The 17,141-nt window shown below is 51.7% G+C and overlaps 1 protein-coding gene across 3 annotated transcripts in view; it reads left to right on the top strand.

Moving 5' to 3' along the window:
- The window catches only part of LOC126870190 (protein bric-a-brac 1-like), a 162,592-nt gene that overhangs the window by 42,326 nt on the left and 103,125 nt on the right, over positions 1–17,141 (top strand). The window lies entirely within an intron of this gene.

Raw genomic sequence — 17,141 nt, 5'->3', positions numbered from 1 at the left:
ATGCGAGAGAGAGGCGGCTAACGTACGGTATTCTCCTATGCAACGGATACGGGACAAGGATCGCGTGGTTGGAAAAAAATCCGCATTGCCCCGCTCCCTTCCACAAAATTCGGCCGTCGTGTTTGTTTTGTTTGCTCGTTGGACCTAAAGTGGCCCGAAGGATCGGATGACCACGACGAATATAAAGACGCGCGAGCGGTATGCGTTACATCGTCACGCGACATCGGCTCGAATTCCGGTCAACCCTCGGACTCGTGCTCTTACGACTCTATTAAAGAGCTCGTGGCGGATCGCGGCGGCAGCCTTCCACCAATCGAATATATAGAATTGGCGGGCTTCGGTCACGAAACGCGATTCGAAGCCGGGGCCGCTTTCTCTGTGCGGTGATCCGAGTTGCACGGCACGGCCACAACGAAAACTTTCTCGAGCAACTGTACTGGCGTCAGACTGCCGGTCTGGCTGTTATTATTTGTATATTATAATTTAGATACAATTATATCGGTCTCCTCGTCGCACTCGCTGCGCAACCGATCTATCCTCGTTCCTTCTTCTTTCTCGGTCGCGTTCCGTCGGTCCGTGTCTCTACCGTCCGATTGCTCGTCTCTCTCGTTCCCTCGCTCGCAGCTGCGACGGTCATCCTGCTCGACGTTCGTCTCTCTCCTTGTTCCACTCGTGCAACACGACACGGAACATCGAACGAAGACGCGGCTGCAAGAGGGAGAAGGCGAGCTCGGCGAGATTCGATACGCGTTTATACGTGCGCGCAAAAGAAACGGAAGATCCGAAGGAAACAGAGAGCGCGATACCGATGGTGGGAACGCGGTGGCCGCGCAACGACGAGGATAGAGTAGAAAATGGGCGAGGTGGAGGAGGTGGAGGGGAGGGGGGGGGATCGGAGAACGGCGGTGTCAGGGCGGGAAGAGAGAAAAGAAAAGGGACAGAAAGGTATAATAAAGCCGAAGGAACGGCGAGGGGAGCGCGGAATCGCGTTGCGTAGTGGTGGAGAGTTTCGAGCGAAGGTGTTCGTAGATGCCGCGCGAGCGAGCGAGCGTGCAGCGGAGGAAACGGAGGGGCCAGGGTGAAACGCTTGCTCGGAACGGCGAGGGGGAGGAGGAGTGTCGGCGGTCGGGAGACAGGTGAAGGAGGAGAAGCCAGTGGTCGCAAAAGCGCGGAGGCGAAGGTGGAGATGGAGGTGGTGTTGTGCAAGCGAGGGTGGAGGTGCGGTCGTTGGCAGCGTCGGCGATGGTGCGAGCAAGACCGAGATAGCAATAAAATATATTAGCGGAGAAAAATGATGGCATTGCGAGACAAAGAGGGCCGATGGCATTAGCCGCGGCAGCCTCGAGGAATTCCAACGGCGTTATTCCGTTGCGTTACCTGCAACCTGACTTACCTGCGCCTGCATTCGGCTGAAAACGTATCTTCGAGAGATATTTCTGTGCCGCGGGCACCTGCGCTGCGCGGCCACTTCGTTCTCCACTCGGGCTGCTGCACCAACCCTCTCGGCCAGCCGTCGTTCCCTATTTAACTCCACCACGCAGCGCCACGCTCCGTCATTTTCTTCTCAACGCGTCTTATCCTAACCTTCGCCCTTGAAACGATTTTCCGGTGTTCGCGGCGAACAGGAAATCCATCGTTTCGTTCGTTCTAATCGAATCGCCGCGGTAAAGTCTCGCCACGGTTTGTCGAGTCTAGTCGACTCGAGCCGAGCTGAGTCAAGTACGTAGAGCGGCGTAAAAAGGACCGACGTTTCCTGGAAAGAGGTACGTAGGAACGAAACGCTGGCAGGCGTTAGGGAGAAAAGGAAACGGCCAATGTTGGTCTACGGGGTGACGAGAGGGGAAACGGAGGTTTCGAAAGAGCAGCAAGGAAAGAGAGAGAGAGAGAGAGAGAGAGAGAGGGCGAGGATCGAGTGGAGGCGGAGGAGAAGGAGCCAGGAGGGGCGAGGGCGTTTTGTAATTTCTATAATTTAAACTCCGCGGCAGCTGGCGTGGCTCGTAATTGCTCTAACCCGGAGGAACGCGTGAGCCTGCGTGTTTACTTTTAATTCCTTCTGCTAGCGGCGCAGTCGCTACTGCTGCAGCCTTTTCTCGGTTCGACGTGCTACGTATCAAACGAAACTTCGATCCGTTAAACGTCGGGTTAACCGCCAACTTTCTGTCCCTTCTCGCGGATACCGTTCGTTCCCGCGATACTCGTTGAGCGAGGGTCGGAAAATTCCAAGTGGCCGAAGCCTTTCTTTTTTGCATCTCGTACACGATGATGTATCGACGATGTATCTCGGTGCGTTTCTTGCGACGAATCACGCGCGTGCAATGACGTGTCCTACCTCCGCGTTCTCGCTTCCTTCTGTCGGATCTTTTCCGTGTTCCGGCCACGCCGAGAGAGTGCCACGACTTTTTTACCCCCGTTTCACGATGTGTTCCATCCTCTGCTTCGTTCTAACTCCGTCTCTGTCTTTCTGTGCCGTCGCCTTGGCTAGCCTCCTCTCGCCTCCTCGTGCCTCGTCTCGTCTCGGCTCGTCTCGGCTCGCCTCGCCTCGCTTCGTTTCTCCGACTCGTTGAAAAATCGTCCGTCGTAAACGGGAACAGCGGTTTTATTGTTCCACTGCAGACAATGCCCGGGAATATTATAAAAACTTTCCGACGGAATATATTAATGTTAACTCATCGCTTTACCGTTAGGCAAACTTTTCGGTCGAGCAAGCTTCTGCGTCTTTGTGTCTGTCTCCGTTGCTGTCTTTCTTCGACTCTCGTTCGCGGCCCCTCGCTCTTCCTCTTTCGCTCTGGCTTCCTTTCGACTTCCTAGTCGTTCACGGCCACCCATCCTTCTGCTCTTCCTCCTCCCCCTCCCCCTCCCCCTCCTCCTCCTCCTCCTCCTCCTCCTACTCCTTTTACGTTCGTTCCATTTCGCGACTTTAAATCATCGCAACGCCGCTACGCGTTTTTCTCGCGACATCGCTGTCGATCGCGGTATAATTCACCAACGAATTTTCTAACCAAAGTTTCTCGTCGACGACGAGGACCGTGGCAACGCCCGAAATTTCCATTCATTGGCTCGGTTGGTCGTAGCCGGACGCGGCTCTTTTTACCAGCCAAACATCCACGTTGATTTCTTCCTGTGGATTTTAGTAGGCGATCGATACGATCGAAAGACGCGGCAGCGTGGAGGGAAAAGCACGGCCGCGAAATGGAGACACGTCCTTGTAATTATTCGAGCGAAGCTGCGGGAGCCGAGCGAACCGCTCGGATCCACCGGTTGGAATTCAGCTCGTTTTGGGGCACTTTGCGCTCGAGAAGCGGAACGACTCGACACTGGCCGGCCGGCGATAAACTTTAATGTATTCGAAATTATTAAAATATATTCCCGGCTGCGTGCCGTAGATATTTTAACGAGCCTCGTTGCGCTAGCGTCTCTAGCGTCGCGGTGCCAACCGTACAAATTATACTTATAACGACTTATTTAAATTTATATCGCGCGTAAATCTATCCCATGTACTGCCTCCTACCGCCTCCGTCCAACTCCAACAATCTTCTTTCTCCTGATAATTCCATTCGTAAAATCTTTTTCGCCTACGGAATAACCGTCTCGTTCGACCAACAAGATTTCCGCGAGAAACGTTCTCCCGTCGTGTTATCGAAGAGACGAAAGCGCGCGGAGCTGCGCCGCGTTGTTGATCGAAAAGCGCGCGCAGCTTCTCCTCGTTGTAGATATTCCGCGATCGAGCGATGATTTAGGTAGGTAATTATATTCGGTACCGCGAAGTGGGATTGCTCGCGCGGCAAACAATTAATTGCGAACGAATAGGAAGGGGCTCGGCCCCGCGGAATATTACCGTGCTTATTTTTCATCCGGCCTCTACGGGCGCGCATTTCGCGCCTGTTTTTAATATTACACCGTGGTAGCGAATGTTTCAGCTCGCCCAACCCCCGGTACTTTCGGGAAGCGGTATCGCGTCCGTAACGAATTTACGATATTAATTTGGCGTGCCGCCTTGGCGATTTATTATCTACGCGGTGGCGGTGGCATCGTAGGGAATGCAAAAAAAAAAAAAAAAAAGAAAGAAAGGAAAAAGGAAAAGAACGTATAATACCGAGAGAACGGCGCCGATTTGCCCGAGAATGGACGCTGCAGATCCGCGGCAGTTGGATGGTGACGAGCAACGACTCGCAAGGCAAAGGAGCAAGAGAAGGCGTAGCACTGGAGAGCAAGCGGTGAAAACTGGCGCGCAGCACTCGAAAATGTATACACGCGGTACCGGTATATCTATACACCAGCCACGGCGATAAAACGATAATTCTATAATTTATTCGCATAGTATGCGTGTACGTGCGAACGAGGTTGGATGGTGCGCGCGCGCGTGCACGCGCGTATATGGGCCGCACAGTTGGCGTTAATATATCATCGGACGCATCTGCCCCCAACGACGCGTTTCAATATGTTCTACGAGTGTATAACCGTTTCTATAGAAATATTCTGGCCGCCTCGTGTGCGCATGGATACGCGCGCATCTGGATATAAATACGCACGGCAGACCGTCCCTCGCAACTCTGTTCGCGGCTCTCCGCGCTCTCCAGGCTCACTCTGTTTCTTCGCTCGCCGACGAAATATCATCGACTAGGGCAAGGCGCTTGCTGCGACGGTCCACGTTCTCCGTCTCGTCCGACTCGTCGAAAACCGAGCAGAAATATTTGATCGTGCGAAACGCGATAAGACGAGCGACTGGAATTTTTTGAAGAAGCGTCCGGTCGAGCAGCGCACTCGTCGGACGCAACGAACATCTCTTTGACGTTGCCGAACGACCTTACTCGCCTTTCCCGACCAGCTTCTTTTTCTCGTTGTTTCGTGCTTAGTAGCGGGAATTTTGTATCGACCATTAGCGCGAAGAACTGGGTGTGCGGCTTGATGGAAATTTATGACAGCCACTTGATTGGGTTCAACGTCCCCCGTATTTCATTCTCTCTCGAAGCGCTTCTTTCTTTCGGCCGAGCTTCGTGGATTTAAGATTTAAGACGCTTAACGACTGAGACGGCGATTAAAACGCGTACCTACGCGTATCAGATACGCGCGCGGTTTAACGATTTAACGTCGCAACGATGGCGCGATCCAGCGATTTAAGTCCCTTCTCGGTTTTCTTCGCCTGTTTGCGCCTTCGCCACTCAGATTCCATCCCTCCAGGGATCCAGTTTTCCCATCGTTTCGAAAACATTGGCCGAGCATGCTGCACGACGATCCTACGTGGCTTCGTAGCGAAGCGCAAGACACGGAAACGCGCGCTGGTATAGCGAGACGAAGTTTTGGAGCAACGAGGACGCGGTTGATTTGAATTTGAATTTGAATCGATTCGAAAGTGCGCGTTGTTACAATTATTATTTTTCCAGGAGTTCACGGTCGTAGATTTGGTCGTAGCGGGAAATCGGTCGGCGAGCAGGGGCCGTGTTGTCTGTCGAGAACGGGGCAGGAATTCGCGAGTTTCTTCGGCCGTTAATGGAAACGTCGTTACGGTATTGGGTGGAATTAGCCGATCGAACGATTAATTCTTCGGCGATTTCATTTAATTAAACTCTCTTTGCCGGCCGTCGGAATTAAACGATGTTAAATTATCAGCGGCGTTTTCTTAGCGACGTCTCGAGATTACGTCGTCGCGCGGATTAACGACGTTTGCTCGTGCCGAGGTAAAAGAGGAAAACTCACGACGCTCCGCCGACCAATCTTGTTCCTTCGATGACTCGGCACAGAAGCCGCTTGGACGCCACGCAAAACCGATATATCATCGTCTGCTTAACGCGGGCTGACGATACGTAACAGTAGGTGGTTGTTGGCGTATATTCGCAGGCGTTGGCGACGTATGGAGGATCGAGGATCGTTGGGGTCGATATCGGTGGTCGGGGGCAGCGCGGCTGATCGAAGGCGCGAGGTAGGCAAGGTGCGAGGGGTGGCCATAGCCGGAGAGCCTATACGGAATGTTCCTGGAATCGAAATGAAAACGCGGCCGGGCAAGCATCCATAAAAACCCTTTCGCCCCCGGCAATTAGCAATAAAGTTTTCATCGTTTAATAAAGGTCGGTACAAATAAATGGGACGATAAAAAATCGACATACAATACGCGAGGCTGCGAGAGGTCGGCTGAGCCATAGAGCGCGACAGACATATAATTCTCGGATGTACGTGCAGAGACTGTATCCTGTGAATGTGCAACCGTACCGCCAGATTTCCCGTGTCCGTTTTATTGTAGCCGCCCGGCTTTACGAGATCGACGTTTTATTTCGTTTATCGTATATAAAAAAAAATATATGCCCGTGCCTATGGCCCTGGTTTTCCGGCGTATCGATGGAATCGCTCTTCCGCCGAGAGCAAAATCGATGCGACGTAATCTTCTCGCTGTAGATTACGGGATCTGGTGACGCGCGTCGACCCCAGCCATGTCGATTTATACCGCGCGCCGCTCTCTCGCCCTCTTTTCCAGCGCCGCGGATTCATTTTCCGACCGCTCCGTTCCTTCCGACTCTTTCGCCTATCGTTCGCGAATCTTTCCTTTTCCCTTTCGATCGTCAGACGCTGCGATGTTGTCGTCCGGCGATCGAGGGGATCGCGCGCGTCACCACGAATGCTGGAAAAACGAAGGGGAAAAGCCGTGGACGTTGAACGGTTTAACGAGATAGGGAACGAGAGGGAAATGTCGAACGGTTTGGCAAGAGAAAGAAATGTAGAGGAGAGCGTGCGGTAAGCGGAGGAAAAAAGGTAGAAAAGAGGCAGTGGATGGTGGGAGCGCGGGGTAGGAGACGATATTGCGCCCGAGGCAACGCGAATGCGCGTGCGTCCGTGCGTGCATCCGTGCGGCCACGGCCGAGAAACAGAGGGACGAAGCGAGGAAGCGTGAATGGAAGAGCCGCGGGGCACGCCGGGAGTGAAAGCCGGAAAAATATGTCATCGTTTCATCGACAGTCATCACAAAGAACCGAACGAACGAACCAACGTACGTACGTACGTACGAACGTATGAACGGACGGACGGACGGACGAACGGATCGACGAACGAGCGTAGAAGCGATCCGTGACAACGAAGCACATATATCGCGTGCGTCCACGTATGCGTAGACGCGGTCGTATAAGCCTCCCCTTCCTCCGATTTCTTGCAACGCGTACCAGCACCCTCTCCTGCCCTCTTTTTCCCTTCTGCTGCTTATCCACCTTCGTCTCCGGTCCGCACCACGCTCCACCTCTGCATCTCCGTCGATGCAGTCATTGTGCGCTGCTCATCCCGGTGTATTGTCATTCGAAACAATGATTTCATAAAAATACACGTGAATATGCCTGGCTGGATGGCTGGCTGGCTGGCTGGTTGGATAGCTGGTTTCGTGCCTTCTTGCGTGCATGCGTGCGTGCGTGCGCGCTCTACACTGCCGCCGGCAGAGAGGCAACCCACGGGATGTGCGACTCGCGCACAGAGGAAGCCAAGAATACCGATCGAGGAGCGGTCGATTTACGAGAAAAATATTCGCCCCACTCTGGAGACACGATGCTGCGAGAAACAGAAAAAGTGAGAGAGAGAGAGAGAGAGAGAGAGAGAGGGAGAGGTAGGTGGAGTGGGATCGCGCGCGGCACAGAAGAACGCGGGAGAAAAGGATGAAAAAAGAAGGAGGAAGAGAGAAGGAGTCGTACGGTTGCAACTCGAACGCATACCGAGACGAATGTCGCTAACAGATTTTACCGAATTGCTAGTATCCTAAATGTCGCGTGATTTTTCTTTCTTTTTTCTTTTTTTTTTTTTTTTTTTCGCGAGCCATAGAGCCGAAAGGAAACGGGACACTTGGGAAAGAAATAGCTCGGCGCGGATGTCGCGTCGATTATTCGATCGTTTCGCCGAAAACACGGAGGCCGTTTTCAACGATACATCGGACCTCGGTTTTTTTCAGCTTTTTTCGTTGTGCTCTTTTTATCTGGGAAATGCATCGGCCAGCAAAAAGTAGAAAATGCGAAACCCGGTACGGTGGAACGTGGCCGATAGCTCGATATCGTGAATATCGGGATATCGAGTATCCGACATCGAGAAATTCTTCGGTTTAACACGGTGCCGCGAAAAGTTCGGCTTGACACAGGGGCGGAAGGTTAAGGGGGTGAGTCGAAGGGACGAGGCTAGGGGCGTTTTTCGGGCTTCGTGACGCCGTGTGCAACAGGTTATAGTTTTTGGCACACACCGTCGCTTCGCCCTTTCCTTCCGTTTCTCTCGCTCCCTCTCCTCCCATCCTTTCCTCGCTCTCTTTTTCCGCGTTATTCCGCTCACGGAATTTCCCTTCCTCGTGTCGCGTTTACCCACACGCTTGTCTTCGTGTCTCTCGCGTGATACTATCGTCGCCTCGTTGCCAACCAGTTTCACGTTTACGGGGTTGAACGTGCCACGATCGAGTCGCGGAGCGCCGAGTACCGCACGCTGATCGAAACGTTTTCGCATGCCAAGTTGGATCCGTTTGCAAGACGAACCGAACGAGCGACGATCGAGAACACGCAGGGCCGTGTAATTTGGCGGGTCGGAGCGTCTCCGTTGGGCTAAAAGGACGCGAAACGTAGGTCCATAGGGGAAGGTATGGAAAGCGGCGCTTTTGGCAGGTCCTTGGCGCGCGACCGGGCGAGAACGCCGAAAAGGGGTAGGGGGACGGAACCGCGCGGAACGCGCAACACCGAGAGCTGAGTGGATCGTCGAACCTCGAATAGAACTGGAATTTTCGTTTGTCCCCTTTTCCGCCCTTGCTTTTGCTTCTTTTTTTTCCTTTTTTTTCGCCGAGCGAGCCCTCGCGGCACTGCGCCGCGTCGAAAAAAAAGCCCGATTTTTTCCTCGCTACACTTCTGTGTTATTTGCTTTATGGAACGCCTGTTACAGATAAATATAATAGGCATTCATCGCCGCGTATTGTCCCCGACGAAGCGCCCTGCGCGCCGGGGCTTTTACATTTTTTCCACCCTCCACCTCCTCCTCCTCCCCCCCGCCCACCCTTCTACCCATTTTTTTTGTCTCACCGCCGCCACCACTACCGCTGGCAGCATCGCATCAGCGTCGCACTAGCATCGCGCCGTCACCGCCACCGCCGCCGCCGCGCCGCCGCTGCCACCACGATCGCGGGACTCACACACGCGGTGCACGCGAGCTCTCATTTTTATTATTCGCGTTTTTTGGAATTTTTCCAGTGGCGCCCAGCATTGTTTCACGGTTTGTCATTGTTATACGCCTACATCCTGCCAAGCGAGAGAGAGGCGAGGGCTCTAGAACCGGGATCCACCGAACCCTACAACGCCAAACCCCCATCCTCCTCCCTTATCCTCCCCCATTGCCTCCTGCTCTGCCTCCGCCTCCGCCACCTACTCTGCAACCTTCGCCTATCTCTCACCCCGATCCCCATCCTCCGCCTCCTTCTCCTCTGTACCCTTGCTGCACCCTATTCCACTCCCTTCCTCTCCACCTTCCTCTTTTCCGTCATCGTCCCCGTCCCTCCTCTCTACACTTTCCGTTCCCTCTGCCTAGTTCTTCCTCCCAGTTATCCTACCGTTCAGCTTACCCATACGGTGTACCCAGTACCGTGCAACCCCTGTGTCACGGATACGGCTGTTCTGGCGTTGCTGCTGTTCTCAGGGATCGCGCGGTCGCGATGACGATGATGACGACCGTTGCGAATACAGAGAGAGAGAGAGAGAGAGAGAGAGGGAGCGGCGCGATGACGCGAAACGCGACCACCGAGCACGAGCACACGATGACGAGGTTGTGGATGAGCTGGCGAAGGACGATGACGGGTGTGCGAGGGTGCCAGTCCCTGGCGAGCTAACGGGAGCCTCTGATGACTGTCGAATGACTTGGGGCGTTATCGATTGCGGCACCGTACCGCGGAAAACGATCCTTCCTGCTCGCTACCGATCTCTCTATGGTCGCGTCGTTCTCTGTGCCGACTCGTCTACGCACCCACCACGGACTTCCTTTCGCCCCGTCTCCGATCGCTCGTCGATGTTCCTTTTGTCCGGAACCGTCGACGCGAACCCCGTCCCCATCGCGAACGATCGCAAATCGTCGTTTAACGATCGCTGTTCCGTCGGCCGACGATGAAATCAACGAAAAAGCCGAACGTGCTTTTTTTTCGTAGCGTGGCAACGACGCGACAAAGATCGGAGCGCGGTATCGATAAGCCGAGGAACGAGGACGAAATCGAAAATAAACGATCGAGGCGCGTGAACGAGATCGGTCGTTAAAACGGTCGATGAGCAACGGCCAATTAAAGTGACGATTCCGCGCGAGTAACGCGAGGTACGCGACCCATACCGCGCGGTATCTACGCTCGATGCCCGATGGCCGTATCCAATGTCGAACTCGGTATGGATCGAACGCGTATGATAAATACGATTCGAGCATCGAAGCGACGGTCGAGGGCCGAAACGATAGCGTACGACCCTCTCGCGTCCCTATCGTCCGTAGCCACGAAATACACGCGAGCCGCGCGATAAACGCACGCGCTCGTTCCTCTCGCTCTCATTCCGCCTCGCGCCATTAAGTATTCCCGTTGCGTTTATCATTTCGGCTTTACGTTTACGTCACCCTTTACGTTTACGGTTACGATTACGATTTCACCGGTCACTCGCATATCCCGTTTTTCCGATCTCTGCCTCCCCTCCCCTTCGCCCGCTTTTAAAACCTCCTACCCACTTTACCGACAGAGTTATCGTCCCTCGTCGACGACTCGGTCGTCGATTCGCGATCGCTGCGAGCTCGCAACGATTCCATTCGAGGAATAGGTTTTTGGCCAAAGGGACTCGGTCGCAGCGTGAAACGCTGTTTATTCGCCGCGTGCAAGAATATCTGTGGTCCTGGCTTCTCGCTGATTCTGGGCAAATATCAGGTTGTCCGGAAAGCTTCTTTCGTTTCATGAGGAAATATAATAGACGCGCAATGTTTCTTCTTTTATATTATTTCGTACGATTTATTTTGTTCCGCTGGGATAAACACCGCGACGTTTCACAGACTTGGTCTCACGTTTGTACGAAGGTGCACTGTTGTTAAAAATCGCGAAAGAAAGACACTTTCCGGACAACCTAGTACGTCGTGCAAGTGGTCTTGAACGATATCGCAATTCGGACGATGCGACGACGCGCGTGAAGAAACAGAACGCGTCTGCGTGGAGGAAACGAGATCTACCGTTGCGGAGAAGCGAGCTCCGTCGTGGATAACGCGCGGTCCAGCTCGATATCGATCGACGCTTGGTGCAAGCTTTCTTCTCGCGGCACTTAATTAGAAATCAAGCGGACGAATGTGGTCGCGCGATCGCTAGGGTAACGAGGCGTTGGACGAGAGCAGCAGCTGGATCCTCTCGGAAATGGCAGAGAATCGACGAGGGTCGGCACGAAGAGAAAAACTTTTGTCGCGTAACCGTGCGACCCGATCGTTCGTGTTTGGACGAGATCCGATCGGCCAACGAGCTGGATTTTTTTTCCAGCGGAACTTGCCCGATCGGCTCTTTGTTTTTCTTTGGTTCGGTCCGGATCCATAATTTCGTTGGAAAACGCTTTTTCTCGAATCGAAGCGGGACGAGAAACCAGCGTTTCTCTTTTCTTTGCTTAGAGAAGCGGTCGGACTGCAGCGGATAGTCGATCGAGTCCTCTCGATAAAACTGCACGGCAGAGAAAGAGGCGGAGGATATGCGGTGGCGGCTACGTCCGAACGATCAACGTGCCTGTTAACCAGCTTTTGCTTCCTTGTGAGAGTCAGGGCGCGCGAGCCAACACGGCGTGCTTTTCGCTCCAATTTCCAGCCGTTCGTCTATCGCTCGTCGATTGCAAGTAACGCCGTGCCGTAGGGAACGAGTCGAGAGGTTTGAACAACCAAGATGCGGTGGGAGAGAAAGAACGCGGGGGAAGAGAATCGACCTCGCATTATCGGTCGGCCGATATTTGCACTCCACTCGTACTCTCGCGCGCGCACCCACGCACCGCCGCAGGTTGATTCTCGCCGTCCAGCTGGATCCGCTAGTCAGCGTACGCATTTTTCTCCGGTACAACCTTCCTGCTCTCCTCTATCTCGCCAAACTATCGCCTCGCGTAGTCCTTCGATCCGCCGTCATCGTCGTGGTCGCACTTGTACGCGAAGATGCGGACGCGATATCGCGTTGCTACGTCGCAGCTGGCGGCCACAGCCGTGCACGCTGCCACGGCCACGGCCACTGCCGCCGTTCCGCTACTACCAGTACTTGCTTTCTCTGCTCTCTCTCTCTCTCTATCTCTCTCTCTGTCTCGATCTCCCTATCCTCTGCTATCGAGCAACCGTATCTTTGGCTCGTAGTACGCGCGACCTTCTTCGCCGGTGAGTTACACGCGGCGAAACAAACGAACACATCGAGAGCGAACGGGACAAAGGTTGGCGTGGGTCGCGAGAAATCGGCGATCACCGGCCGACAGACGCTGCACGATGGGAAAGAGAAAAGCGGCTAAAGGGAAGGACTCGCGTCCGTGTTGGTTCGCTGCGTGTTCGTCTGCGCGGGGCCGTTCCAGCTTACGGGTTATTCAAATGAACGGTAAAAATCATCCATAACCGAGGGTAGAAGGCGCACCCTGGTATTGGTTATATTTAAATGGGTTTAATGCCCCGACCGTACCCTCGACCAGCCGGCAACCATCCTGGCTCTGTCCTCTGTTCTCCCTCGCGATCCGTTCTCATCCTCCCTATCGTCGCCACCTCTGTTCCATCGTTTCCTCTCGTGCCCTTTCTCCGCTCGCGGTCCGACCTCCACTGGCACCCACCCCACCCACCGCGCGGCTCGAGGGTTAAAGTACGCCGTCGATAAAAAGCAAGTGTGCCGGCAAGGCGGCGGGGCGCGGGGATGGGAGCGGGGGTTGGGCGATGAAGACGGACCACGGTGGTCGGGACGGAACGGGGTGGTGCAGCGGCGACGGCGCCGCTGGAGAGACGAGACGAGGTGGCTGCGTGCGACCGAGAGACGATGAAAAGGGTAAGAGGCAGAACCGGAGGAAGGGACCCCGTGGCCACAGGGAAAGGGGCAGGGGGGCGTAGAGGAAGGGCTGGAGAGAAGTCGGTGTCATTTTCATTCTTCCGCCTTTCTCTTCCTCTTCTCCGGCACCTTTTTTTTTCCTTCTACGCCGGCTGTACTCTCAACAATTAGGTATATCTCGGGCCACCCTCGACATTGTTTTCGCGGCATCTCGAGTGAGCTTTTCGCTCGAGATTCTTTCCGCGCGTCGACGAGCTTGCATCCCTATCCTTCGCCTCTCCTCTTTCTTTCCCTTTCTATCCGGCCGTGCGAGTGCCGCGGGTATCGCGCGCGCACCGCGCTCTTCGACTTCACCAACGCGGAATCGAGAATCGCGCGACCACGAAACTCCCACCCCCTGGTCCTCTTCGCGTTTCGCTGTTTCAACGAGCTGGATACTTTCCAATTATTTATTCGTTTACGTTTTTCACGGACGTAGGCTGTTTGGCGTGCTGAGTACGTGGGACGAAATAGGTAGAAAATAGCGAGCGCTGATTTGAAATTACGATTTATTGCAATTTCATTTGCTTTGATCATCTAATCTCCGAGACCAACCGGCTAAACCTGTTTGCAGTGCGGCGGAAAGAATACGATCAAAGAGAAGAGTCTTTTTGCGGGATAGAAAAAATGCGGATACGTAGGAAATTAGTGTAAAAAGCGAGAAAATTGTGAGAAATCTGTAGAAATTATTCGTATCGATGGATATGCGGTTTAAACAGATAAACTGGTTATAAAGAGGCCTGTGCTGTCGCTGGCGTAAAAGCTAATTGTGTCTTTGTCGTGGATCTTAATCGCCGAAATAAATGTATAGCAACACTTAGATTACACTTAGAATTGATATCAAAATAGTTTCAGATTTATTTGATATGCGATTTGCAAGATATTCGTCGATACGCATCAGCACTCTCCATGTCTCACCATCTTCTTTGCCGCACTACCAACGGAACAGTTGCGTTCTTCTGTTTTACGAGACGCTGTGCGCGTACATACTCCCACACACTTATTCTCATATATGTGTGTCACTACTACGCGGCTAATCTAACGTTGCACACAAAATTACACATATCTCAATAGTCTTAAAGCTGGCCAAGATCACCACGAGTCCGCAGAAGGACAGAATTTTGGAACAAGTGGTTTTCCGCTGTCACAGCGTCGAACAGTGTGTTCACTGTGGTAAACCATTCAATTCAAACAAAAGGCATAAGTTTAGTAGAGACAGCATCGTTGTATAGTCGAGATCATAGATTAACATACCACAGTCTATATCATAGACAGCTATGGGTAGGAATTTATGATGAACGCTGTTTATCTCAGTGCGTATGTTACGGTGCCCAAACAGTGAAACAGTTTTTTTTTATTATTATTTAATTTGTACTTTACAATTTGTTCAGCTTCTTCATTTGGTAAATTTTTCTAACTTAATTGCTAAATAACACGTGGATGGTTACCCCCAACGGGGTACCATCTTCGAGTTTGACTATTTTATTTGTTCAGTGAGGTCAGTGTGGTGTTTTCTTTTTAGTCTTCTTTCTATGAGAGTTTTGCGCGCTTCGGCAGCCAGCTAATTTGAATGTGTTGCCGTTCTTTATTATTATCCCGCGTATGTGTCGATTTCTTCTTTCGTAAAACTGAACAGTGTGTCTGAAATGTGAGCGAAATAAAGAACAAGACGATATTCTTAACGCGCTTACGTTCTCAAAAAATGTAGATGCTCTGTTTTAATAAAAGCCAAAGTTCTGCAAGCAACAAGGAAGACACTCGTAGAATGTTTGAAAAACGATAAATTGGATTAGAATGTAGCACCTAAGTGACAAATATCTTCTGACGAGCATAATGTAGTATTATCGAGAGTATTATGTAATTGTACACTTGAAGAACAAAAAGCGCATAACAGTTAATTATTGAGTTGGCAACTAAGTGATTACGGGTTTTGTCATTCAGTGATATTGACAAAACCCGCAATTACTTAGTTGCCAATCCAATAGATAAAAGAAAAATCAGAGAAAGAAGCAAAGTATTTCGAGTCATCGGAGCATAATCGTTATATTGGGTTGGCAACTAAATAATTGCGGATTTTGTCAATACCATCTAATGACAAAACCCGCAATCACTTAGTTGCCAACCCAATAGATAAAAGAAAAATCAGAGACAGAAGCAAAGTATTTCGAGTCATCGGAGCATAATCGTTATATTGGGTTGGCAACTAAGTGATTGCGGATTTTGTCATTCAGTGATATTGACAAAACCCGCAATTACTTAGTTGCCAATCCAATAGATAAAAGAAAAATCAGAGACAGAAGCAAAGTACTTCGAGTCATCGGAGCATAATCAATATCATCTTATAACAATATAAATATCCATAATAGGTTGTTTCGCTGTCAAATATTCGTACGAGTTGCTATCGATGATTCGAAGGAGCTGACGGATCCCTGAAAGAAAGTCGACGATTGTGCTCGCAATTGAGCAACGTCTATCGGTACAATTACCCGCATTATAATTAATAACATTATAATTACCCACGAAATTACCTAAGCTAATTCGATATGTAGCGATACGAAGAAAAGTTGCCACCTTCGAATGATCATAGGATCATATAGCGATCATATAAAATATAAGAATTTTTGGACAGTCATCGAACCGATGGAAGATTTGAAAAAATAAGGTCAGATCCGCTACGGTTCCACGCTGTTCGAGATTCGTCGTATTCGAAGCGTTGAGAATATTTTCATGGCTGTGGCAAGTTTTGGCTATCGGTTTATTAATCTCAAAGGCGACGTATTTTAGGAATTTCTGTTGCACAAGCAATTTGACGTGATTCGATTGTGCCGGATTCCATGTTTCAGATGCCTCAAAATTATCCCGCGTAACGCGCTTCTCTGTCCTTTGAGGACGACTGAACGCAGCCGTTTCGAACATCGTCAATTTTTTAAAGCGCGCATTTGCGCGTTCTTACGAGAACCGCCGTGTGTATAACTCGCCTCGTGGACGTTCCGCTCAAACGTCGTTCTCGAAGGAAACTTTCGTCGACGCGGGATATCGGCGCTACGTGGAAATCGAGGTGGAAGAACGCGGTGAAAAAAGGAAACGAGAAATCAAATATTTTTTCATCGAAGCCGTAGCCGGTGCCCGGCAAATCGGTAGCGCGATCTGCCGCTAATCCGGGCTCCGCAAAACGGTATCGGATTTTTGCGCCGTTTTGTGGCTCTGGTAAAAAAGGCGGAAAAATCGGCGCTCGCAAAAAATCGAGAGATAGGCGAAGAGACGCGATCGACAGGGACGGCTGGGAGTAGTTCGGGTGGAGCGGGGTGCAGATGAACGAAAAGCCGCGATCGGACGTGCAACAAAAATTGCGTGTTGTTGCCGGGCGACAATAATTGAAACGGTGCGTAACACCGTCCGAATCCTCGAAACCCATTTTATATTTTAATCGCACTTCGATAGGCTCGTCGCGACCCGCTTCACCTCTTACACCCTTCTACGTCGTCTAGCTATTCTGGCTCGTTGTCCTCGTTCCATTCAACGCTATTTTTCTCTCTTTTTTTTTTCTTTCCAAACTCTCCCTTCGCTTCTTCCAAATTGCCCCACACATCTGAAAATTCTCCATTTTCCACGTACCCATCGATGACTAAGGAGAGTTGCCATTCGAAAGATCCGCGGAACCTGTTGTCCCGGAACCGTGACAACGTGCCGTGCAACGTACGTTGCATGGAAGCATCGTGTCATTACGATTTCAGCATTCGGGTGTCACTCGTATTTGCACGGATCACGGAATTTCGTTCGATCCAGTACACGGTACTCGGAGGTCGGCTATAAATAATCGCTGGCGCCAAGGATCGCTCGGTAATTTATGGTTCGTTCGACGTCAGTTTTTCGTCGATTAATCGCGGCCACGCGATGGCCTTGGAGCGGCGCGCGCCTTTTATCATGTTCCCTGGAATTTTAGGACGATCCTCCTTTCCCGTCGGCGAAAGCTCTCGGTCGAGCGTATCGAGCGAACACCGACGACGAGACTCGACGCGAACGAGAATTCATACAGGCTGCGGGTAATTTGCTGTAATGTTACTGGTCGCCTGTCGATTTCCTAATCGTTGCGTTTAAACATCGAGGGAACTCGTAATAAAGT

The sequence above is a fragment of the Bombus huntii genome, chromosome 1 (assembly GCF_024542735.1).
Source record: "Bombus huntii isolate Logan2020A chromosome 1, iyBomHunt1.1, whole genome shotgun sequence".
NCBI lineage: Eukaryota > Metazoa > Arthropoda > Insecta > Hymenoptera > Apidae > Bombus > Bombus huntii.
Note: the sequence above shows the minus strand (reverse complement) of the source record. Positions and strands in the feature narration are given on the sequence as shown.